At 42.0% G+C, this 25,450-nt stretch overlaps 1 protein-coding gene and 1 pseudogene across 1 annotated transcript in view; one reads left to right on the top strand and one right to left on the bottom strand.

Annotated features, from left to right (window-relative positions):
• ORYCUNV1R1633 (vomeronasal 1 receptor oryCunV1R1633) overlaps positions 1–25,450 on the bottom strand; it is a 97,457-nt gene that overhangs the window by 44,525 nt on the left and 27,482 nt on the right. The gene's annotated exons all lie outside the window — the stretch shown is intronic.
• On the top strand, positions 17,542–18,459 carry ORYCUNV1R-PS1572 (vomeronasal 1 receptor oryCunV1R-ps1572 pseudogene; annotated as a pseudogene).

The raw sequence follows: 25,450 nt of genomic DNA, 5'->3' as shown, positions 1-25,450 counted from the left end.
CCTAGCCTGTAGTGTTTCTTATGAGAAGTCTGCTGTGAGTCTAATTGGAGATCCTCTGAGAGTAATCTGACGTTTCTCTCTTGCACATTTTAGGATCTTTTCTTTATGTTTCACTGTGGTGAGTTTAATTAACACGTGTCGTGGTGAGGATCTCTTTTGGTCATGTTTACTAGGGGTTCTATGAGCTTCCTGTACTAGGATGTCTCTGTCCTTCTCCAAACCCGGAAAGTTCTCTGCTAGTATCTCACTAAAAAGGCCTTCTAATCCTTTCTCCCTCTCCATGCCTTCAGGAACTCCCAGAATTCGAATGTTGGTTTTTTTAATAGTATCCTGTAGATTCCCAACAATATTTTTTAGATTTCTAATTTCCTCTTCTTTTCTTTGGTTTGACTGTATGTTTTCCTGTGCTCTGTCTTCTAAGTCCGATATATTCTCTTCTGTTTCACTGACTTTGTTTTTTAGACTTTGTAATGTGTTTGTCATTTGATCTATTGAGCTCTTCATTTCATTTTGATTTCTCTTCACTATCACACTTTCCTATTCTACTAGTTTCTGCATTTCATTCTGATTCTTCCTTAAAATTTCATTTTTATGAGAGAGATTTTCAATCCTGTCCAATAAGGATTTATTTTTTTTCTTTTTTTAACTTTTATTTAATGAGTATAAATTTCCAAAGTACAGCTTATAGATTACAATGGCTTCCCCCCCCAATAACTTCCCTCCCACCCGCAACCCTCCCTTTCCCCTCTCCCTCCCCCTTCCATTCACATCAAGATTCATTTTCGATTCTCTTTATATACAGAAGATCAGTTTAGCATATATTAAGTAAAGATTTCAACAGTTTGCACCCACATAGAAACACAAAGTGAAAAATACAGTTTGAGTACTAGTTATAGCATTAAATCTCAATGTACAGCACATTAAGGACAGAGATCCTACATGAGGAGTAAGTGCACAGTGACTCCTCTTGTTGACTTAACAAATTGACACTCTTGTTTATGGCATCAGTAATCACCCTAGGCTCTTGTCATGAGTTGCCAAGGCTATGGAAGCCTTTTGAGTTCACCAACTCTGATCATATTTAGACAAGTTCGTAGTCAAAGTGGAAGTTCTCTCCTCCCTTCAGGTAAAGGTACCTCCTTCTTTGATTTCTGTAGTTCAAGGATTTGCTTTTGAAGACTTCTAAATGTTGTTATCATAAATTTTTTGAAATCCATATCTTGCATTTCTTCTATCTCATCATCTTCATAATCTTGGCTTGGGGTGTTTTGTTTATTTGGAGGCGTCATAATGTCTTCGTTGATCTTGTTCCCTCGATTTTTGTGTTTGTTGCTTGGCATTGTTAATTCTTCTTCCCTCACTGTGGGTTTTTTTTTAATACTATGTCTGTGTTAAGTGGACTGTCTGCTGTTGGAGGAGCCTTGGAGGCTTGAGATGGATGTGGCCTGAGAGCTCTGCTTGGTTCTTCCATGTTATGGTTGTGCAAAGGTGACACCCTCAGGTTATGTGTGGTAAATATCTATCTATCTATCTATCTATCTATTTACTTATTTATTTATTTATTATTCAGGAGGTAAGTAATACCACACGGCTGAGCAGAATTGATGGTATTTAGATTCCGATCTCTGGCTTCTAACCAAAGAGTCTGTGCAGGCTCAGTTTCTCCTCTGGACTCCCACTGGGTTGCCTAGGCTACTGAATTGTAGCGACTAAGTTCCTTCGCTCTCCCCTGTTATGTATATCCACAGGGCGGCCTGCTCTTTGTCTCTTGCTCGCCTTTGCAAGGTTGGTGGAGAGAGAAACTCATCTGTACCAGTAACCCCCCACCTTCTTTTTCCTTCTCTCCTGTAGTCAGTCTGGTGAACTTTCCCACTCCCCTCTAGATTCTGACTGCCGTTTCCCCGCCAGTGTCTCCGGTTACTGAGCTCACCTCCCCTTCCATCTTTGATGTTTGTACTCAGAGCCCTGCTCTCCCCGCCGGTCATCTGTGTCACATCCACTCCCCTTCCCGCACTGGTGCGCAGGCCCTGCGGCTCCTGCGGCTCATCTTCCATGCAGTGGGCGACCTTGCTCTCCCCAAAGGTCCTCCGAGTCACAGCCACTAGATCTGGAAGCGTTTCCTCTGCAATTTTTTCCTGATCCTTTTTCTGAGGCTACTGTAACTCCACTTTTATTAAACTAAATTTTCCCGGACTATCGGTGTGTACCCTCACTATTCTGCCATCTTGGCTCTGCCCAGTACCCTCCTCTTTCCGGCTGAATCCTGATATTGTATGAGTAACAGTGCAACAGTGTCATCATTCTCATTGATTCAGGATTTCTCTACATGTTATGATTTTTGAATCCAGTAACTTCCTGTGGCACTGTGTCAGTGTCGCTGTTTCTCTCATGTGGACTGTTATGAGTTTCATGGCATAGCATTGGTTTTCTACATTTGAAGAATTTAAAGAACTATGTTATTTCCAGTGGAATTTAAATTTTTAATCTAAAGAGTTAAAGATAGCAAAATGTGCAACTGTCACCAATCTCCAATATTTACACACAGAAATACAAGTGGTACTTTTAACAAAAAAGAGTTCTAGGTATTGTATAGTATTATAGTATGATTTCCAAAGTTACAAACTAATCTCCAACAACAAATGGGTGGATAAACAAATTATGATGCATCGATACAGTGGGATCACAGTTATGGAAAAGGCTGAAGATGATACAGAGGACCACATGGTTGATTATCAAAAGCGTTATGCTGAGAAAGTGAAACCAGTGTCAAAAGTCACATAGTGTATGATTCCAGTTAAATAATCATAGAGTACCTAAAGTCACATAGTTTAGCTTGGAAAGCTAACAGTATGACAGCAACCAGATCAGAGGTTCCCAGGCTGTGAGTAGGGGGAAAATACTGACTTCATACATGCAGGAGGGCACTCTTTGTGGGGATGCAAAATCTTTTCTTCCTATACCATGGTGGTGGAAACTAATAGAACTCTACACCTAAAAGGTGTGCATCTTCATATAAATTATATCTCTATAAATGATATTTGAATAATACCTATCGTGTAACAATAAATGTATTCACAATACAGGCTCTTTAACAGAAGTTGTAAATCTCCCAGTTTGTTGGATGTAAGATACCATAATTTATAACACATGTCCTCATTTCCTGTATCTTTCTCACAAGTCCAGTGAAGGAAAAAAATCACTGTGTGTTTCCCTCAGAGGGAGTGTTGAAGCACATAGAGCTTGGTCCCTCACAGGCAGATCCCCCACTGGGGCTGGAACAGGGGAGATTAAAGGGCTTGAGCACCAGCAGTGGGGCCCTCATCAGGAGCATGAACACAGCCCAGGTTGAGATGTCATGTACAGCAGTGGGAAACACTCCCTGCCACATCCTTCCCACCAGACTGCTGGTGCCTCTCTGCACCTTCCCAAAAGCTAGCAGGCTTGAGAGGTTGTAAAATACACATTCCTATGTAGATAGCAGAACAGGTGGCACAAGCAGACCATGAATCTGGCATATCACAGACAAGTGATGGGCAGAGCCCCTACGAAGTGAAGAGCTGTTGCCAATTGAACCCCATAGGTGGGCAGGTTGGATAGGAACTCTGCAGTCTGAGAACCTCTGTCCTTGACAAATGATGACTCTTCTCATTTCTGGAAAATTCTAGGTGTATAGTCACTCCCCTTGACTCTGCAGCCAACGGCTGCTTCAGGCAGCCTGTTTCTTAGAACATAGAGGAAACTAAAGTTATACTACACTAAAATGCAGGGGCACACACCCCACGCTCTTCCTGTCTCATTAGTGTCCCGTTTGTGATTTGAAAGAGAGACCACCCAGAGCCTTGTGCTGAAACCAGAAATCACAGCTCCGCAGGCATTCTCTACCAGAAACTTCCTAAACCCTCCTCTCTCCTTTACACGTACTGGATGGACCCAGTATACCTCAATAGATTCTGCACTCACAAAGACTAATATGTGAGCCAACTCAATTTAAATCTGTCGTTCTGTGTGTGTACACATCTGTTCTGTTTCTCTGGAGAACCCTGACTACTGCACTTCTCGAGTGACTCTTTACACAGAGCCAACTTGCCAACTTTCATGGGAACCCTCTGATGATCTGTCATGTGTGGCATCGTGCTAGCCTCCATATAAGTGTTAGTGACTGGACACATGGAGCTTGTGTGACATTTCAATGGATCTTTTTAATAAGCCTCTTATATTCATTACTCTGTTAGGAAGAGCTGATACATCTTCTCAGTAAGAAGGTACTGCAGGGGCCAGAGCTGTGGCGTAGCAGATAAAGCCACCACCTGCAGTGCCGGCATCCCATATGGGCACTCTTTCAAGACCTGGCTGCTCCACTTCCGATCCAGCTCTCTGCTGTGGCTTGAGAAAGCAGTAGAAGATAGCCCTATTCCTTGGGCTCCTGCACCCGCATCGGAGACCAGGAGAAGCTCCTAGCCCCTGGCTTCAGATCAGCACAGCTCCAACCATTGCAGCCATTTGGGGAGTGAACCATCAGAGGAAAGACCCCTCTCTCTGTCCTTCCCTCCCTTCCTCCCCCTCCCTCTTTCTGCCTCTCTGCCTCTCCTTCTCTGTGTAACTCTTACTTTCAAATAAATAAATCTTTAAAAAGAAAAAAAAAAGTTACTGCAGTTCTAGTGCTCTGGCATAGTAGGTAATGCTGCCACCTGCAGCACCAGCATCCCATATGGGTGCTGATTTAAGACCTGTTTTTGTTACTACTAATCCAGCACACTGCTAATGCACCTGAGAAAAGCAGCAAAAGATGGCCCAAGTGTTTTGGCCCCTACTACCCACGTGGAAGACCCCAAAAACACTCCTGGCTCCTGGCTTCAGATCAGCCCAGCTCTGGACATTGTAGGCATTAGGGTGTGAAGCAGCGAATTGAAGATCTGTCTCTCCCTGTCTCTCTTAACTCTGACTTTCAAATAAACAAACATTCTTAAAGTTTTCTTAAAGATTTATTTATTTGAAAGTTACAGAGAGAGTCAGGTGGGAGAGGGTAGATCTTCCATCTACTGGGTCATTCCCCAAATGACCACAGTTGTTAGGCCTGAGCCAAGCCAAAGCCAGGAGGCAGGAGCTTCCTATGGGTCTGCCACAGAGGTGCAGGGGCCGAAGCACCTTTCCCAGGCAATTCACCGGGAGCTAGATCGGAAGAGGAGCAGCCAGAATTCAATGCAGCACCCATATGAGTCTCTAGTGTTGCAGGCTGTTGGTCATTCAACCCACTATGCCACCCCAATAAATAAATCTTATTTTTAAAAAAAGTTACTGCATGAAACTAGTTTTTCCAGAATTAAGTAAATTCAGTGGTGTAGCTGCCTATGTGTTGTCTTTGGAAAATGTTACAGGGGGCTTTAAAAGCCAGATGGTGTGTCTACACTTTGGCACACGAGGCTCTATAACCTTCAGGTTCTCAGGAAATAGCTGTACTGGAGCTATACTTGGCATTGACAGACTGTGCATTATATTGAACATTCAAGGGTGAATGTAGGATTTCTCATTGTGAATCATGTGTCCTTGTCTTAGGCGGTGCCTTATTCTGAAGAAGGAATGCAGAGCAGAGCAGAGAGTGGCAGATTGGCACAGAGTGGATATCAGGTGGTGAGAAGAGTAAGTGGGTGCTGGTGTGGTATAGTGGTAAATACCATATCTACATCCCACATCTCTGTCTACGTGGTTGTTTTTGCACTCTTGGAAATCAAAAACAATCAGTGCTTGAGGCCATCCACACAAAGTTAGCCCCAAAGACCCGGGAAGCCCAGAACCTGATGGAGCAACAGAAGGGTCCACTGGGAGGAGGGCTTCCCCATGAAAGAGGAAAATCCCAGGGCAGACAGGAGGGCTTCCTGGATTGCAGAGAGTGGGTTTGAACATTGAGAGTTGATGTCCAAACCTCGGTTGTCCACTCTGCAAAGGTTTCCCTGGCTTTTGTCCCCATCACTGGTGGATTCAGATAATCTGAGGGGTAAGTGGACTCCCTGTTTCATGTCGTATCCATCCAGGTGTTTGCCCAGTGCTCAAACCCTGGCTCATTACCAGTCATCCTTGCTGTGAACAGGACCACACCATTTTGAATTTTCTGATAACTAATTGGCCACATCCTCATTCTTGGTCAATAAGTGAATCAAAAGAGAAATTATATGATTCCTCAAAACTAATGAAAATGAAAATATAACACAGCAAAACTCATGCAGCAAAGTAGTACTAAAAAGTTTTTAACAATAATCACCTACATCAACAACAAAAAAAAACAGAAAAATATCAAATAAGCAACTTAACAATGCATCCCAAGGACCCAGAAAAATAAGAAGAAACCAAACCCCAAATCAGTAGAAGGAATGAAATGACAAATATCAAAGCAGAAACAAATGGAACAAAAACTAAGAAAATACAAGAATTAATAAAATGACAAGTGTTGATAAAACAGAACTTTTTTTTTGTTTTGAGATTTTAAAAGTATTAGAATCAAAGGACTCCAGCCAGAGCGGCATGAAGGGGGGCTTCGAAAAGAGGAAAACCCAAAGGGACTGGTGGAAGTGGACTTTTTACGTACAATTTTGAAGGAAAAAAAATAAACGACAGATTGGCATTCAGTTACCAGGCAGGGACAAAAGCCATCAAAAGACCTCATGTACAGTTCTCCATCCTGTCTGGCATGCTAAGGTGGGATAGGTAACTTGTTTTCACAAGAAGCTGTGAGTGCATTCTCATGGTAAATTTGGAGATTCCAAAGGAGGGGGGTGGCCTAAAACAGAATTTTAACTAGTGTAATTAAGAAAAAAAGAGGGAAGACTTAATATATAGTCTGAGATAAATAGATTTACAACTGATAGCAAACAAATACAAAGGATGCTTAAGGAATATTATGAACACTGTACACCAACAAATTGGAAAACCTAAAAGGAACAGATAAATTCCATCTACACTTTCCAATTTATGCAGAATAGCAAAATAGTCTCCAGTGGTTTTAAAACTTTTAATTTATTTATTTATTTGAAAGAGAGAGAGAGACCTCCCATCTGCCAGTTCATTCCCCAAATGCATGCAGTGGATGCAAGGGAGGGAGGTTAAAGATGAGAGCAAAGGACTCAATACAGATTTCCCAGCTAGTGGAACCATCACCACTATTTCTCCAGGGTCCATATTTAATGAAGTTGGAATAAGAAGCCAATCCAGGAATTGAACCCAGTACTCTGTCTGGGACACATGCATCTTCCTGGTGAAAAACCTGCCCCTTTGTTTATTTTTTAATAGCAATTGTTGCTCTTCTTTTCACTCTTCCCTACTCAGGCCCTGTGTTTCCACATCTCTAACTATAACATTGAAGGTTAGTAGTAGAAAGAGAGAGAACATGCAGAACAAATAGCATCTCAGAGAAGCACAGAATCCACTGCAACACACATCAGTTACCATCAGTCCTTCCAAAGCAGACATGAACTTTCCCTGTGATCTCCATATTAGGGTCCTGACTACCCCAGTGTGTGATGAAAAAGGAACACCTCCACTAAACATACCTCTGTCCCTTTGGAAATGTTCAATATTAATTAGAAAGTTCTAATTGTTTCCTGGAATTTGGAAGTGGGAAAAGTTCTGAGACCTGCTGAAGCTCTGAAGCCTGCACTGTCATTGTCACTACTGGAGAGCTTGATGATTGCAGTCATGTGTAAACACAGCATCACTAGTGTCTGCCTCTGGGGCTGACCACCATCCTCCCACACACACAATGGCTGATAGTCAACCTAAGGTTATTGTACCTGAAAAATCCAGGTCCCACCAGTTAAAACCACCAGGAGCTGAGGCTGATGCAAGCACAGAGTTTTATTTTAAACTCAAGTTTGGTCCAGTGTCCTCACCAGGTGCAGCTGGGCTGCATCAGCAGCCCTACAGTAAGGTCATTAGGGTTTTTAATACAGTTGAACAAACAAGTTCAGAGGCAAGCAGCCTGCAGACTCATTTATTTCAGTTGGTACAGCAGCTTATATAGCCAAGGCAGCCAATTGGGTCATGGGGTGGTCTATGCTCTAACCAATCACAGCCTGTTGCCAGGCAGTTTATGAAGCCATCCAATCACAGCCTGTTGCCAGTCAGGCTCCATTGCTTTGTTTCCAAAGCCATCCAATCACGGCCTGTTGCCAGGCAGGCTCCGTTGCTTATGGTTTCCAAAGCCATCCAATCACAGCCTGTTGCCAGTCTGGCTCCTTTGCCATGTGGTTTCCAAAGCCATCCAATCACAGCATGTTTCCAGGAAGTTTCTGTTGCCAGCGGCCACCTTGGCATGGCCTTCTCATTCCACCACAGGTCAGAGCTGCACCAATCTGAAGCCAGGAGCCAGGAGCTTCTTCCAGGCCTCCCACGCAGATGCAGGGGCCCAAGCACTTGGGCCATCTTCTACTGCTTTCCCAGGACATAGCAGAGAGCTGTATCAGAATTGGAGAAACCGGGACTCGAACTGGTGCCCATAGGGGATGCTGGCACTGCAGGTGCATCTTGTCTCCACTATGCCACAGCACTGGCCCCTGTTAATGACTATATTAAAGCACATTTCTACCAACAGTGTGGATGCCTTCACTACACAGTAGTTGCTATCTTTTATCTTTTGATAAAAGCATCCTAACAGGTGAAAGGCAGTGTTTCATTCTGGTGTTATGTGCAGTTCCTTGATGAGCACTTTGTTCTATATGCTTTAGCAACTATACATTTCCTTTAGAAAAATGTCTATTCACATCTGTTGCCCACTTGAAACTTCAGATTCTTTTTTATTTTTTTTAAATTGTGGTGTGTGTTATTTATATATTTCACATATTAACCCCTGTAAGCAGTTTGCAAAAACTTAATCTCTATATTATGCTTTCATTTTGTTGATCTTTTCCTTTGCTGTTAACATGTTTTAGTTTGACATGGTGCCACTTCTTTATTTTTTGTTTCCTGAATTTTTGGTGTCATATTCATGAAATCACTGCCAAGGTCAGTGTCTAGGAGATTGCCTTCTGTGTTTTCTTCTAATAAATTTTGGGTCTCAGGTTTAGTCTTTTAACTTATTTTCATGGATTTTTGTGTATCTAATGGCTCACTCTTTTGGCCATGAATATCCAGTTTTTTCCAAACACATATTGAAGAGGCTACCCTTTATCTGTGATGTGTTCAAGGTGCCCTTGTTGAGACTGGTTGAGCATATATACTCCAGTCATTTCTGGGATCACCGTTTGTTCAAGTGGTCCTGGTGTGTGTTTTCACACTATACCATCCATACTGTTTTATTTTTATGCACTTGTAATATAGAGATTTTAAATCAAGTGTGATGTCTCTAGCTTGATATTCTTTACACAGATGAACATTTATAAGGAGATGGTTACACTCAGGCACTGAAATATAAAAATGCACTTCACCAAATGTTTATAAAGATCTGAGAGGACCAAAGGAGAGTTTATGGGGTTTATGGGCTATGCTGTCTGGGGAGAGTGAAGAGGATGGAGGGGGAACTCCTTTTAGTCAAGTCAGAAAAGACTTAGAAGGGCAGTGAGTTGAGCCTGTGGCCTATGCCTTTTGGGGGAATCTAGTGAGGGCTGAGTCAATCTAACACAGTGAAAAACATGGGTGAAGGTACTGTGTGTTCCTTCCACAACAGGCACTCTCTGTCTCTTTCTCACTGTGTGACTCTGCCTGTCAAAAAAAAAGAAGAAAGAAACTGACTTAAGCAAGAGAAGTTCCGCAGGTTACTAGTGACAATTTGGAAAAGGAACATAATCCCAATTTTCAAATTCACGTGGACATTCTGTTATTTCCTAGCATTAATATTCATATTTTAATTTTTTAAGATTTTATTGTTTATTTTAGAGGTAGAATTACTGACTGTGAGAGGGAGAGACAGGCTTGGGCCATCATCTGCTGCTTTTCCAGGCCACAGCAGAGAGCTGGATTGGAAGAGGAGCAGCCGGGACTAGAACTGGTGCCCATATGGGATGCCAGCACTGCACGTGGAGGGTTAACCTCCTGCGCCATGGCCCCAGCCCCAATATTCATATTTTTAATAAAGGATTCTGTATAAACACATGAGGTATGAATATTTCTTCATGGACAATTAATACAAAGTTATTCAGTAACCATTACTTTTCTTTAAGAGTTGTCTCAAAGATTTTTCATTTGGTATCATAATTTCCAAGGTTGAAACATTTCTTTCCACAGTATTTACCATGTAGTGGCCACTGTTATTAATGCTTTATGTACTCCTAGCAATATAATCATCATAATCATATGATTTAGGCATTGCTAATTTTTATCTTTAACACTGCAAGAGAATTTAGTCAGAGGGATATATGAGGTCATTTACATACTGGCAGAGTCTAGCTTTGACCTAAAGGAGCCTGGTGACAATGACTCTGATGTTACATTGTGTTGTGCTATTCTTGTTCCCAGACTGTGAACACTGAATGCTGCAATATACTCACAGTGTGATACATTAAATTTACTTTACTTTGTACTTAGAATCGTGTTAACTTCCCACTGTTGTCTACATTTTATCCTATAGGAAAACATAATGTAAATAAAGATTATTTGATGTTTTACTAAAAAGAAGATACACTGAGTAATTTCCTATCTCAAAGTCAGCTTTATTGAATATGGATCAACATTAGGATGACAACAAAATATGCATTCAATTTACTGGCAATGGTACCAACCAATAAATTATTGTAGAACACTGGAGATTGTCCTAAGCTACATGATGTGAAATATAAGTGTAAAGAAATTCAGCAAAAAAACCCTAAAACTGTCCCCAGAGGCAAATAATTATCTGTTTTCAATTTAGAGAATATCTGCTTCTACTCTGCTTAATGTATGGCTTAAGAAAGTTATTAAAATACAACCCAAGTATGAAAAATGGATATTGGAAACATATTGTTATGTGCATGAAATAATCTGAAGTAGAAGAAAGGTACAAATTACACTAGAGCATTTTTTAACTGAACAAAACATTACATGGTATACTAAAGTACTTCAGAAAGTCCAAGGAAAAATGGAATTAAAGGATAATGTGGATTTTCCATGAATATTTTGGGGAATCCTCATATATAACACTGGCAAAGCTGAATAATGTTTTCTGCCCTCCTCTACCATCAAGTATGAGTTTATCTTCATTAATGTCTCTTTCCTAACCTCAAGGAGAAAAACTGTACCCCAATGTCAACAGAACAGCTGTGTTTTCATGTATAGATAGAAATAAACTGACTCAAAACAATACAGCAACGTCCTAGTTTTAAAAAAAGATAAATTTCATCTCATCAACTACCACTCGATATTTTACACTCAGAACTGGGTGGGTGACTAATTCTATCATATTCATCAGCAGATGTGCAGAATTTCATAAACTGCACTAACCATGAAAATTTCTCTGTGCTTTCTCCAAGGTACATTTATGGTCAGTCAGGTTAATTTCCCAACTAGAGTCATGCACATCATGAAATCGTATTTCTTTTCAGATTGGCTCTAACTTCAGCACTCATCATCAATGATAGTTCCACTAAATTCTAAGAGCAAACACTAGTGTTCAGTAGGGTCTAAGTCATCCAGTCTGTCTGCAGTTTCTGCTGGTGCCTTAGGAATTATTCCTCCTTTTTGTGTGGCCTGGGCACTATACTGGGTTCTACCCCACAAGCACCCCATTTCCATGCAAGAGCACTTAGCAAGAGTTCAGCTGCCCCTGAGACAGAAAGGAAAAGTCTTAGTTTCCTCCCCTCTGCTGGGATGGTGACCTTGAGAGACCTGAGGCTGGATCAAGGAGCAGCTATTTTAGATTAGGCCTCCATCTTGTAACTTGGGCCTGACTGGGCCCTGAACTCTAAGCCAAAAGCTCCTAAAAAAAATAATAAACTCCCCTTGTGATAAAAGTCCCCTAACAACAGCCAATTAGCAGATAGCAGGGAAATATCCAAAGTTCCAGGTGTCTTATCAGACAGGTAAGGTGACTGATAACATCCCAAAATCCTGCAGTTTGGCATGTACACCCTAGCAGCTCGGACCCTATACTTTAGCCAATCCCATGGGTATTTGGGGGGTGGCTGACTAAGCATTACTGCATGTCATTTTGTTTGTCGGAGCTCTCTCTCCCTAAGTCATCAACTGTTGCCTGTGAGGCAGAGGCCTGGAATGACAGGCTCTTAGCACTCACAGATTCATTATGTTTGGTAATCTGTGTGCTTCTGAGAGCGGGGTATCTTTCCCATGTTTGAGTGTTTAAGAGAAGCACATCATGCCAACTCTAGCCAAAGGAAAGACACCCACAGCACTGCTGCCATAACAAAACAAATTCTTAGCACCTCAGCGGCTGATGACATTATGCAGGGGTTTCCCTACATTAGATGAACAGACAGTGGTGTATCAGATCATATGTATGTCCTGTGCTTAGTGGGGGACTTCCTTGATTCATTAGGTCAAGGTCGTGTGCCCACACAGTGTCTCCGGAGTGTCACCTCTTGAGTGAGGGAAGATGACTTGGTTCCAAATTCTGGGATGATCAGTCCCTTATGTGAATATGCTGGGTGAATCGAAAGTAAAAGGAGGAGCTGAGAAGCAGCGTTATGCTTCTAGGTGGTGTGTGCCTAACCTGGGGTCACTTAGACTGAGGACAAGGACAAGGAAAGGGGCATAGGAAGGGGTCCTGTGCTCACCCTCACAGAACTGAACAGCACACACAACACCGAGGGGCCTACTTGCTAAAATCAAGGCAGGACCTCGCTGAGTCTGACAGGCTGTCTCTCAGTCACGTTGGGCGCCAGATGTTGCTGTGGATTCATTCTGAGAGGAGGAATGTGGTGGGGGCAAGAAGTGTGGAGTCACCACACAGACCCTGGGAGTCAGGTGAAAGTGGGCCAGAGGAGAGCAGCCTCCAGACTCATTTATTTCAGTTGGTATAGCAGCTTGAATAGCCAAGGCAGCCAATCTGGTGAAGGGGCAGTCTATGCCCTAACCAATCACAGCCTGTTGCCAGGAAGTTTCCAAAGCCATCCAATCACAGCCTATTGCCAGTCAGTTTATGAAGCCATCCAATCACAGCCGGTTGCCAGGCAGGCTCTATTGCTTTGTGTTTTCCAAAGCCATCCAATCATGGCCTGTTGCCAGGCAGGCTACATTGCCAGGTGGGTTTCGAAGCCATTCCTGAGTAACTGACACTCACATGCCAGTTGCCATCTTGGCATCACCTTCTCATTCCACCACAATCGATGTCCAGGGTTAGCCCATAGTTGGCACAACCTTCACCCACACACTGGGGCATGAACCACATAAAGGATCTGTGCAGTCCTCAGGGTAATCATGGAACCCTCATAATGAACCACCCCAGGTCGTCAGGGAGCTCAGACCCTCTGACAGCATTGTGATTGCCCAGAGACCCGGATACACCCCCCACTCTATCATGCAGTCATAGCCTTCCCACAGTCATGAAGTACAAGGGATCCCCTCTCTACCCCATGACCCTGACCTGTCTATGGAGAGAGCAGAGCCGTTTCTGGAGCCAGCTTCCTGTGGGTGCTCTGCCGTGGCAATTTGAGTCCCATAGCCTGTGGTAAATTGAAAGGATTGGAACACCTCACAATCCTAAGTGGGTACCCAGCACCCTGTCTGCCCTCCAGCCAGACTGAAAGGCAGTGGGAAACGCAGATATCTCCCTCTGCTAAAGTGGCATGGTTGCACACATGAGAGCCACTGCAGCCTCTACTGTGTCAAGATGGCGCCTTCTCCCCTCCACTTGGTGGGGGGATGGGGAGAAAGAAAGGTGCTTTTCCTTTGCTGGATTAGGTGGTACCCTACCCCCTGCTGGGGCTCCAGGCAGGACTCAAATAATGCCGTTTGCAAGGCTGTGCTTCAGGCAATATCACTCTCAGAACCTAGCATCTCCTCCAGCCTCCAGCTGCCGGACTCAGGCATGGTGTCACCGCTCACTGCTGCACGTCTGCACTTCCCATGCTGCCTTCCTCTTCCTTCTAATAGAGTTCCCACTGTGAACTTCTCTCCAGCTCTCCCCTGGAATACACTTTCTCCACTTTTTTCCTGCTGTCTTCCCTTGGTCAGAATCAGCACATCTTCTCCCTTTTCAGTCATCTCAATCTCTGCTCCCTGACTTCTGGATGTGGCTGTAGAGTCTGCCTGTGCTGATTACATCAATCTATTGGATCATCTACCTCCATCCTTAAATGTACACAGTGAATCACTATATTTATGTATTTCTTAACTATGAAACAATTGAAGACCTTGTATAAACTGCACTTGATCTCATAATCATTTAAAGTTGACCATATTTGATATTATATGTGACACTTTTTTTAAAAGATTTATTTATCCAAAAGGCAGAGTTACAGAGAGGCAGGGGGTGTGGGGAAGGAGAGATTTTCCATCCACTGGTTCACTCCTCAAATGGCTGCATCAGCTGGAGCTGGACCAATCCAAAGCCAGGAGCCAGGAGCTTTTTCAGGTCTCCCACATGGATACAGGGGTCCAAGGACTTGGGCCATCTTCTACTGCTTTCCCAGGCCATAGTAGAGATCGGAAGTGGAGTAGCCAGGACTCGAACCAGTGCCCATATGGGATACCAGCACTGCAGGTGGCAGCTTTACCCACTACACCACAGCGCCCGCCCCATTTAACACATTTAAATACCTAGGGTGTTATATGTGAGATGTATCAAATACTTGATAGTGAAAATTTCTATGACATTTGGATACATCACTTGGAAGCAGTATTGTTAATTTTTTTGAGTGACTAAGAATGGCTTCTCTGATGCTTGAGAATTGCAATAAGTCACTGACAGCACATTCCCAGCGAGGTTTTTGTGACAGATCTTTCAATAGAGAATGCTGTTTCACATATGGGTATTGGTAAGTTCAAAATCTGCACCTCTTCTGGGTCAATACTAAAAATAGATAGTCTTACTCTCTATATAGTCTACATTAGACTTTCCAATTAATTTTATCTAAGCTACACAAGTCATATCATACTTCTAAAAATATTTCCATGGCATTCCATTCTTCCTTTCCCTCTTTAGAACTGCTTCCAGACCCTTTGTATCTCCCCCTGTGTCTGCTCATAACCTTCCTTATTTTGCAGTTCAGAGCAGATGGTGATATGTGGGGAACAATGAACTTCATAGAGAATCTCGGGATCCACTTAGGTGTCTGTGCCTGCGCTTCACTGCAGGTCCCTCATCTGTCATATCTGGATGTTCTCTACTTTTACCATGTGAGCCCTTGCCTGTCTCCAGGTTTTACGGAAAAGAAAGAGCTTCAACCAGGCACTTACCTGTGTCTTTGGAGATGCTCGCTAGAAACTTCTAACTATGCTGGGGAATTAGAACCTGGGAGAAGTTTTTATGAGAGCCTTTCCTGCCCCACTGTGCAGCGTCATGAAACAACAGGTGAAGTGATGATTGCATTTCTGTGGGGAGCTGAGGTCACAGAGCTGCAACCCCATTTCTTAGGGCTCAGCTGCTTCCCTCACACATGCAGATGGAGTCAGCATGACTGCACGGAGACGACTGTCCTGGCAGCAGCAGTAGTGAGCAGTTTCTAATTGAGTGCAAGAGGCAGAGCCTGTTAGGGAATGATGTGTGTAGTGTTTGTGCCCAACTAAGTCCTCATGTCATGAAAAAAGATTCTTCTGAGGTAGAAATTGGTTCAGTACCAAAGTCACACAGGAAAGAGGAGTAATCCCTGGGACATGTGGAGAGAAACAGGTCTAAAACCAATCTCTTCCCTACTCCCAGTGTGTTCATTTTGTAACACAATCCTCACTTATGAGAACTGTTGCAATCTTCTAAAAGTGCTATTAGTAATATTTCAGGGCCAGCATCATGGCATAGCAGGTTAAGCTGCACCTGTGAGGCTGGAATCCCATATGGGCACCTCTTCAAGCCCCTGCTGCTCCACTTTCAATTGAGTTCTCTGCTTATGGCCTAGGAAAACAGCAGAAGATGGCCCAAGTGCTTGGGCCCCTGCACCCACATGGGAGACCTCTCAGATGAAGCTCTTGGCTTCAGCCTGGCACAGCCCTGGCCATAGCGGCTATTTGGGGAGTGAACCAGTAGGTGAAATTCTCTCTCTGTGTGTGTGTGTGTGTGTGTGAGAGAGAGAGAGAGAGAGAGAGAGAGAGAGAGAGAATGTCTTCCTCTCTCCCTGTGACTGCCTTTCAAAAAAAATAAATCTTCTTTTAAAAATAATATTTCTACTTCTTAGGAGTGTCATTCAGAAGTTATTTTGCTACTCATTCTCTCATGCCACAATTACTGATAAATTACTGCAGTTATTTCCTTCAGTACAGTTTCTGAATGCCTGTGATACTGAGTTTGACAGAACCAGTCAAAATGTCCATCTGTCTGTATAAACAGTGGGACCCAGCAGCATTTGCTAAATGATGATTATTTTCCTCTCTCTTAGGTTTGATGTGATTAAAAGATGTATCAGCTACATCTCCTAAAAATATTTGTGAGTCAATGTGAGACAATTTTCCTTTGTGATGTTAAGGAAGGACCTTTAAGGAAAGTTGAGGGATTCAGGCAGCAGAAAAAAATTCAGGACTTCAGCATTTTTCAGGCACAAGAATGTCCTATGATGTTTTATCTCATTAAAAAAAAAGTCTTCATGACATTTTCAGGCTTACTCTCCCATTTCTTCCATGTCAGTCTCCAAATTCAATTTTGCGTATTTTCCCTATTGTTATCTTTCTGAAATCACATGTGAGTTAGATTTCAGTTGTTTTTTAAAATAGTAAGTAGATAATTGTATTCTAATAAAAAATCATTTTATTTGATTCTACATTAAATATTAGCTTTTTAAATTTCCTTTTCCCTAGTTTAAGGCAAAACTCATTATTATATAATGATTTCTTTTATGGGTGCCATTGGCAAAACAATATTTCTATTGATAATGATCTGTATTTGGTAAATCATATTTCATGAAGGGAAAATTTTTAGTACATTTTTGTTTTGTTAAGACCCATGATACTCCTTCACTAATGAAACTGGCTCACAGTACAAATATTTTACAAGATTAGAAATTACCATAAATTTGAAATGTAAATTTCAAATATAGAATATACTTGTATTTGGGTTTTTTTAAATAACAGATTATTATTGAGACTATACCACAATGGTTAACACTAGTGCCATTGCAACCAGGGTTAAATTCTGATGCCATTGCTATTGAAAACAGCCACTTATACCTCTTCTAGCTAAGATCCCTTGATCAGCAAAAGGAGATTGATACTGGTTTCTAACTCAGAGAGCTATAAATATTAAATAGGTTATAATTGATAGACTGTACATTGTATATCAAGAAGCACACCAAATTTTTGGGAGATATACAAGTGTTGATCAAATAAACATCTATCTTAGAGATGTATTTCTAGGAGGAAGTAATGCTAAATGAAGAAATTTTTATTAGCTCTTTCATGACAATGTAACTTACAACTCATATTTCCACACAGAACCTTTGTGATATGATTATTGAACTCTAAAATAACAGAATAACCTCTATGGATTTGAAATTCGGAATGATCTTCTTCTTCCAGGTTGTCGTTGGAATCCTGGGGAATTTATCCCTCTTATTATATTTTACTCTACTTAAGTGGATGCAGGGCAAAATCAACATATTTGATTCTCATACACTTGGCTGTAGCCAACTCTTTGGTCCTTATCTCTAAAGGAATCCCAGAGACCTTGGCAGCTTTTGGGATGAAATATTTTTTCAGCGATTTTGGATGCAAAATTGTTTTCTATGTCCACAGAGTATCCAGAGGTGTGTCCATTGGCACTGTCTGCCTCTTGAGTGTCTTCCAGGCCATCACCATCAGCCCCAGGAACTTCAGATATTCTGAGCTTAAAGTAACAACCCAAAAGTACATTGGTTCCTCCAATGTCTTGTGCTGGATCCTGCACATGCTGCTAAGTATCTGAGTCCCTATGTATATAGTTGGCAAAGGGAGCCACAAAAACATCACAGGGACTAGAGATTTGGGGTACTGTTCTGTTACAAACTTTGAAAACGTGATAGACACCCTATATATAGCATTGACATCCTTGCCTGATGTTCTGTGTTTGGGGCTCATGATCTTGTCCAGTGGATTCATGGACACAAGCAGCAGGTGCAACACATTCATGGAAATACTGCCTCTCATAGACCCTCCCCTGAAGCCAGAGCTACCAAGAGTATCTTTGCCCTGGTAAGCACATTTGTATCTTTTTACTCCCTCTCTTCTGTTATTTATATTCATTTCTCAGCTTTTCATAACCACAGTTGGTGGCTGCTAAAAACCTTTGCTGTAGTCAATTCTTGTTTTCCAGCTGCCAGCCCTTTTATTCTCATAAGTTGTAACCCCAGTATATCCAGGCTTTGCTGTGTCTGTTGTAGAGGAAACATGTTTTCTCCATCTCATCAGAAAAACTTGAATTGAATTTTCACCACATTCAGCATTTGTCTACTCACCCATCACAAAATCTTAAGCACTGTTATTACCAATCCAGTTGCACAGAAAGTTGAAAGGGGTTCTGTTCCAATAACAGTAGCCATCTTGCATATTAGGTCAAAGCATATGTAACACCATTTTACGAATGAGTAGATAAGTTCAAAGTGCAGTTAGTAAGGAAAAAAGTTGTGAGATAACAGGCAGAGAATGGAAATTTTTAAATTGCTTATTTCACCATGGCTTATCTGGGCATAGGGTTATAAGGACAATTTCATGAAATGAGATAGCATGCAAGTTGTTTTTTCAAAAATCTGTGTGGGAAAAAGTGGGCCTGTATGACCTTGTCTAAATAAGAGTTGGTGAACTGAAGAGGCTTCCATAGCCTTGGCAACTCATGACAAGAGCCTCGGCTGATTACTGATGTCATAAATAAGAGTGTCAATTGTTAAATCAACAACAGGAGTCACTGTGCACTTACTTTCCATGTAGGATCTCTGTCTTTAATGTATTGTACTATGTGAATTAATGGTATAACTAGTACGCAAATAGTACTTTATACTTTGTGTTTCTGTGTGGGTGCAAACTGTTGAAATCTTTACTTAGTATATACTAAATTGATCTTCTGTACATAAAGATAATTGAAAATGAATCTTGATATGAATGGGATGGGAGAGGGAGCAGGAGAGGAGATGGTTGTGGGTGGGAGGGAGGTTATGGGGGGAAAAAGCCGCTATAATCCAAAAGTTGTACTTTGGAAATTTATATTTACTAAATAAAACTTTAAAAAATTTACAGAAAAGCATATGAAAAAACTGCATGAATTTCTAAAAAATTTGCACAGAATAAATGCCATGTTTGATTCAAAAAAAAAGTGGCCCTGGATTATAATCTAAGTGGCCTGAGTCTGGGGCATTAGGGGGTGGGTACTGTTTTAGTTACTGGAGGCATTAGAAACCACGCTGTGAATATTGAGTTTTCTAAGAGTAATTATGGTCATTTAAGATGACAAGGCTTATGGAAATAGATGATCTTTCAATGTCAAAATAATGAACTGCAGGAGACAAAGTCATCCAGTATATATATTTTTTATTTTTTGAAATAATATATTAATGCTTCTCTAAAACAAAGTCTTAATGCTCCAGTCAATAAACAGTCAAAAATAAAAAGTAAAAAGATCATAATTCAGCAAGAATATAGGTAAGGGCTATAAACAACAATCAAATGAAAGGATGTCCATTTCACTCATATAGTAAGTTTTAAAATAGTCACGGATGATTTAAACTATAGTAGATACTTAACAATTTGACAAAGATCTTAAACAAAGTTTAACAAAACACTATTTGCAGCAAAACATACACACTTTGTTTTTGTTTTTGTGTTTAGATTTTTTTTAATTTGAGCCCTCATAAAAGAGAAAACATACCTGGCTCCTGCCTTCAGATCAGCGTGTGCACTGGCCGCAGCGTGCCAGCCGTGGTGGCCATTGGAGGGTGAACCAACAGCAAAAAGGAAGACCTTTCTCTCTGTCTCTCTCTCTCACTATCCACTCTGCCTGTCAAAAAAAAAAAAGCTTTAAAAACAAAAGAGAAAACATAAAGTGTTTATTTCTGTGTGCTTACTTCACTCAACATAATGTCCTCTAGTTGCAACCATCTTGTTGTAAATGACAGAATTTTATTCTTTTTTTAAATATTTATTGTATTTGAAAGAGTTAGAGAGAGAAGGAGAGACAGAGACAGAGAGAGAGGTCTTCCATCCACTGGTTCACTCCCCAGATGGCCGCAACAGCCAGAGCTGTGCCGATCCAAAGCCAGAAACCAGGAGCTTCTTCCGGGTCTCCCACATGGGTGCAGAGGCACAAGAACTTGGGCCATCTTCCACTGCTTTCTCATTCCATAGCAGAGAGCTAGATGGGAAATGGAGCAACCGGGACTTGAACCGGCATCTATATGGGGTGCCAGCACCACAGGCAGTGGCTTTACCCACTATGCCACAGCACTGGCCCTGAATTTTATTCTTTTTATAGCTGAATAATATTCCATTGCTCACAACAGCCAAAATATGGAATCAACCAAGGTGTCCATCATCAAATGCATGGACAAAGAAAAGGAGGTATATGGTACCTGTATATTTAAGTGCAGGTAGGCAGCAAACACTAAAGAGATATTCATATGTGAGATAAGGATAAAATTAAATGGCATTTTGGATCTTTGTAAGAAGGTGATAGTGCTGCATAACCTTTGATGAAAATGGCATTATCAATAAGAGTTTCAAACATAGACAGTTATCATCAAGGTTGGAGCAAGAGAGGAGTGGCAGTTTGGAAGGAAAAGAAATTAATCCATTTTATTTAATGAGGAATTTTATTGTTTTGGAAACAAGGGAGCAAAATGGGTATTTCAAATATAGAAAATAGCTTAATACAACGTATTTGTTGTTAAATTATAATTGATTGCAGTTTTAGTGTAGATTGCTACTTGGGAATTATTTTAGATTCACAGAAAGTTACAAAGATTATGTAGAGACTTCTACATACCCCTCAATCTGTTTTCAGTAAGTTAATAGCTTCACTGTGGCACAGTTGGCAGAACTGGGACACTGGTCCTATCCCATTAAGCAGAGTGCACACTGTGTTTGGCAATGCTTTTGCCAAGATGCCAGGTTATGTTTGGTCTTCACGTTTTGCCAGGCTCCCTTGCCCCTGGTCCGTGTTCCATTTTGCCTAGTTTTCCATGACTTTGGTTTGTCCAGGGTACTGTGCAGATTATCTCTGGAGTTGGGTTTGCCTGATATCTTTCTGATGACTAGACTGGACTTAACAGGTATGTTTTGGGAGACTTTCATATGTTATCAGCCTATGCCATATTGGAGAATTCATGTGACTAACATAACGTGTTGCTAGCAATGTTAGCTTGATCGGTAGTGGAAGATTTCCAGGTTTCTATCCTCTTCAGTCTGGAAGAAAAGGCACTCAGTCATGGACAAGCCCAGGGGTGGGGACAGTTGGATTCATCTCTGCTTCCAGGAAGGCAGGTCTCCACTCACTCCCATATGCCCAGGTGGGGTTTGAGGAAGGCTCCCAGTGAGACCCTGGGCTAGGGTTCTGGGGAGCTGCTTTGGTGCGTTTCTCACCCACATGCCTCAGCTAGAGCTGAACACAGAATTCAGTCAGAAACGAAGACAGGAAGCATCTCTGACATTGATCACTGCAAGAACAATGAGAATAGTGATGGCAGCCATAGCGGCCCTGGGAGAGCCCTTCTGGGTGAATCCTCAGCAGACTGACCACCCTGAGACCTATTTCTGGGGCCACTGATCAGTTCGTGGTCCAGGAGCAGACCCTCCCGACTGGGAGCATCTGTCCGGGGGCCTCTGTGCCCCATGGTGTGCCTTCTGCCCATGGCCACCCAGGCAGCTGTGGCTGCCCTGCAGAGGGCTGGCTCATCACTGCCACAGTGCCAGGTACCCAGAGCCCATCCTGTAACCAAGGAGAAACTCAAAGCTTGTCCAAGGAAGGAAAGAAACCCATTCCTCCCCAGGATGGGACAAAGTGGGAGTCTTCAACTAGCACACCTTCCTCCCACAGCTCTGAGAGGGAGAAGACAGAGCTGCAACTTCTCAGGTTCCTGCTGACCACAATCAGGGGTGATTGTAGACCTGCTGCGTTAGTAAGTGACCAAACCCCAAGACAGCCACAGGAAAGTAACTTGGAAAACATACTGAGTTGTGAACTCAAGTTTCACTGAACATAAACATTACAGATATTGGATGTTAAGCTAGACCTTTGATACGTTCTGTAAGTATAATAAAAACCATGTATTTGTTTATAATCAGAACAAATATCAGTGTGCAGTCATTCCCATGTGTGTATACTGTTAAATAATCTGCATCTGGTTGAAAAATCAGTAGTTTAAGTTTATTCAGCTCATCAAATGAAGGATTTAAACCCAGAAATCAATGGATCAACCACCTGAGTTGGCCCCACTCAGTGAGACTGAGTTTGGTTACAGGTTTTAAACTTGTCACAGGGTGAATACCTGTGCCAAACAGTTTTATGTGTGGATCTCAATCACGTTGAAAATTGAAGAGTGTCTCATTGAAAATAGTAACAATTTGGCAATCGATAACAGGCTAAGGAGATACAGTACCTCCCTGTACTCACTCCCACATGGGCTGTTACTGTCTGCACAGGGAGGCAAACAGTGGGCTGCTAGTCACTCCTCCTGCAGTGGCAGGTACAGGAGATGTTTCTCTATCCATGGTTGAGGTTCATTGGAAGGTCCTGTTACCTAGGAACTGGCTGCAGGTGTGTTTACAACAGGGCTAGCATTCCAGTGACTTAGGCCTCCAGTCACCATTTCAGTCCACAGGACTGTGGGTGCAGCTACATTTATATGTATTTACTTTCTCCCCCTTTAATTCTGGAAAGCTGGCAGCTCTACAGCTACAAGCCCTTAGTAACATCTGTGCCAAGAGAGGTTTATGGTTTTTTGTTTTTTTGAGTTTTTTTTAGATTTATTTATTTATTTGAAAGTCGGAGTTACACAGAGAGAAGGAGAGGCAAAGAGAGGTCTTTCATCTGCTGGTTCACTCCCCAATTGGCCACAATGGCCAAATTTGCACCGATCTGAAGCCAGGAACCAGGAGCTTCCTCGGGTGCAGGGGCCCAAAGACTTGGGCCATCTTCTATTGCTTTCCCAGGCCACAACAGAGAGCTGGATGGGAAGTGGAGTAGCCTGGACTCGAACTGGTGCCCATATGGGATGCTAGCACTGCAGGTGGGGGGCTTTACCACCATGCCACAGTGCCAGCCTCAAGGCAGGTTTATGTTTTGTGATTTGAAGTGTGAAATGAATGTGTCATCCATACTTGATCTTTGACATCCTTTACTCAGAAACAGGAATTAAATGGTTATCGATCATTACATTTATCTTTTCAGTCAATTGTCTGATTCCATTTGGCACCTTTATCCTGTTTCATAGGTCTAAATGTGCTTTGTTGAATTGAAGGACTTTAAATCTCATAGATGTATTTTACATATTGACATATTTACTTGACACATTCTCTGTGTTTCAGAGGGATCGTGGACTCTTTCAATGTATAAATGCATATATAATTTTTATTTAGGAGAAGTAAAAGAATTTGGGGATCATTTTGTCCTTTGATTTATCATTTCATAATACAGTGCTGAAATCAGTATTTGTGTTTTTCCAACATTTTATACTTCTAGGTATCTCAACCATATGAAACTTGTTTCTGCATGTATGGTTTACAGAACTGTTTTCATTTCTTCTTCTCCACCTGACCTCTTTAGAATCAGCAGCTTTTATAGTTGGGAGATAGCAGTTTATCTTTCCAGTGATTGGGACTAACTTGGTAATGTATTACAGCTGCACTTCAATCCATGCTCTGGCTGTGAAACATACAGCACAGCAGTTGACAGAACTGCCAGGAGAAGCAGATCCCTTCTCAGAAGTAGTGGGGAAGTGTAATGTAACAAGGAGATAAAAATTTGATCAGAATGAAGAATGTGAGAATTAATCCTTCAGTAGTCTTAGCCCCATGGAGGCATAGACATCTCTGCCACCCCCTACCCCTAATGGGATTTCCAAGTGCTTTCATCATAATTCCTGCCTGTAAATGACCACATCCCAGGCCATAACAAAGCATCATCTTGGATATTCCACATATTTTAAGTCATTCAGAATGCACATATTCCCTGGAAGGGCTGCCCTAGTTGTGCCACAGGTGGGGACCTGGAACAACAAAGTTGTTGCCTCACAGTCTGGAAGCTAGATGCCCTAGGTCAGCATGGTGGCGTTCTCTGAGTGGTGTGGAAGAGGGCCAATTCCCTGCTGGCAGGCCTTGGTGCCTTCCTTTTCACATGACCTTCTCTGGGCATGTCTCTGTCCAAGTTTTTCTTTTTTTATGAGACTGACAGTAATATTCAGGGGTCACGGTGGGGGTGGGGAGGGAACTACTCAAATCCAATATGGTGTCATGATAACCTTGTCTTTTTGAGAGATTTGTTTGAACAGCAAAGTGACAGAGTTAACAGCCAGGGCTGGCCCAAGTCAGCGCCAGGAGCCAGAAACTTCACCCAGGTCTCCCACTATGTGGCAGGGATCCAAGCACTTGAACTGTCATCCACTGCTTTTCCCAGTGTATTAGCAGGAAGCTGGATCAGAAGTGAAGGAGCTGGAACTAGAACCAGTACTCCAATATGGGATGCCAGCCTCAAAATCAGAGCTTAACTACTGCACCACAGTGCCAACCCCTCATCTTCACTAATTTTATCTGCAAGGACATTATTTCCATATAGAAGAACATTGTGAAGTACTGGAATTAGGAATTCAACAGTTGAGTTTTGAGAGCATACTCTTTGACCCATGACACTCTATTTTCTGAATTCAGTGAGATGGGTCTACATATTAACAAAAACCCCTACTGAAATAACTCCAGGCTGAATAGTAACCCCAAAGATAAATTGGAAAATATTTTGGGAGACCAGGAGGAGGCACCTGGCTCCTGGCTTTGGATCGGCGCAGCGCGCCAGCTGTAGTGGCCATTTTGGGGGTGAACCAATGAAGGGAAGACCTTTCTCTCTGTCTCTCTCACTGTCTAACTCTGGCTTTCAAAAAAAAAGAAAGAAAGAAATTGGAAAATATTTTAAGTAATTATAATTCTGCAGTAAGTCAGAAAATGTAGCACAGAGAAATCACAGTTTAAAGTTGATCTTTATATCATATATATTCCCATCCATTAGAGTGAATCAATGAACAACAAGCCCTGGGAATCACTCGCATTCTCTTCCAGTCAACTTTCAGTCTTCTGTCGTTTTCTCCCTGTGTCTCACCCATGTTTCTCCTTGCATTCTCCTAACTCTAATCCCATCTCCTTTAATGATGCGCTTTTTCCTTCTCTCTTATTTCTCTGCCATTTCAAACCCCCACATCTTGTCCTCCATCGTCTTCCCTCT

This window comes from Oryctolagus cuniculus, chromosome 18 (assembly GCF_964237555.1).
Source record: "Oryctolagus cuniculus chromosome 18, mOryCun1.1, whole genome shotgun sequence".
NCBI lineage: Eukaryota > Metazoa > Chordata > Mammalia > Lagomorpha > Leporidae > Oryctolagus > Oryctolagus cuniculus.
The sequence above is the reverse complement of the archived record's forward strand: the minus strand, read 5'-3'. Positions and strand labels throughout refer to the sequence as shown.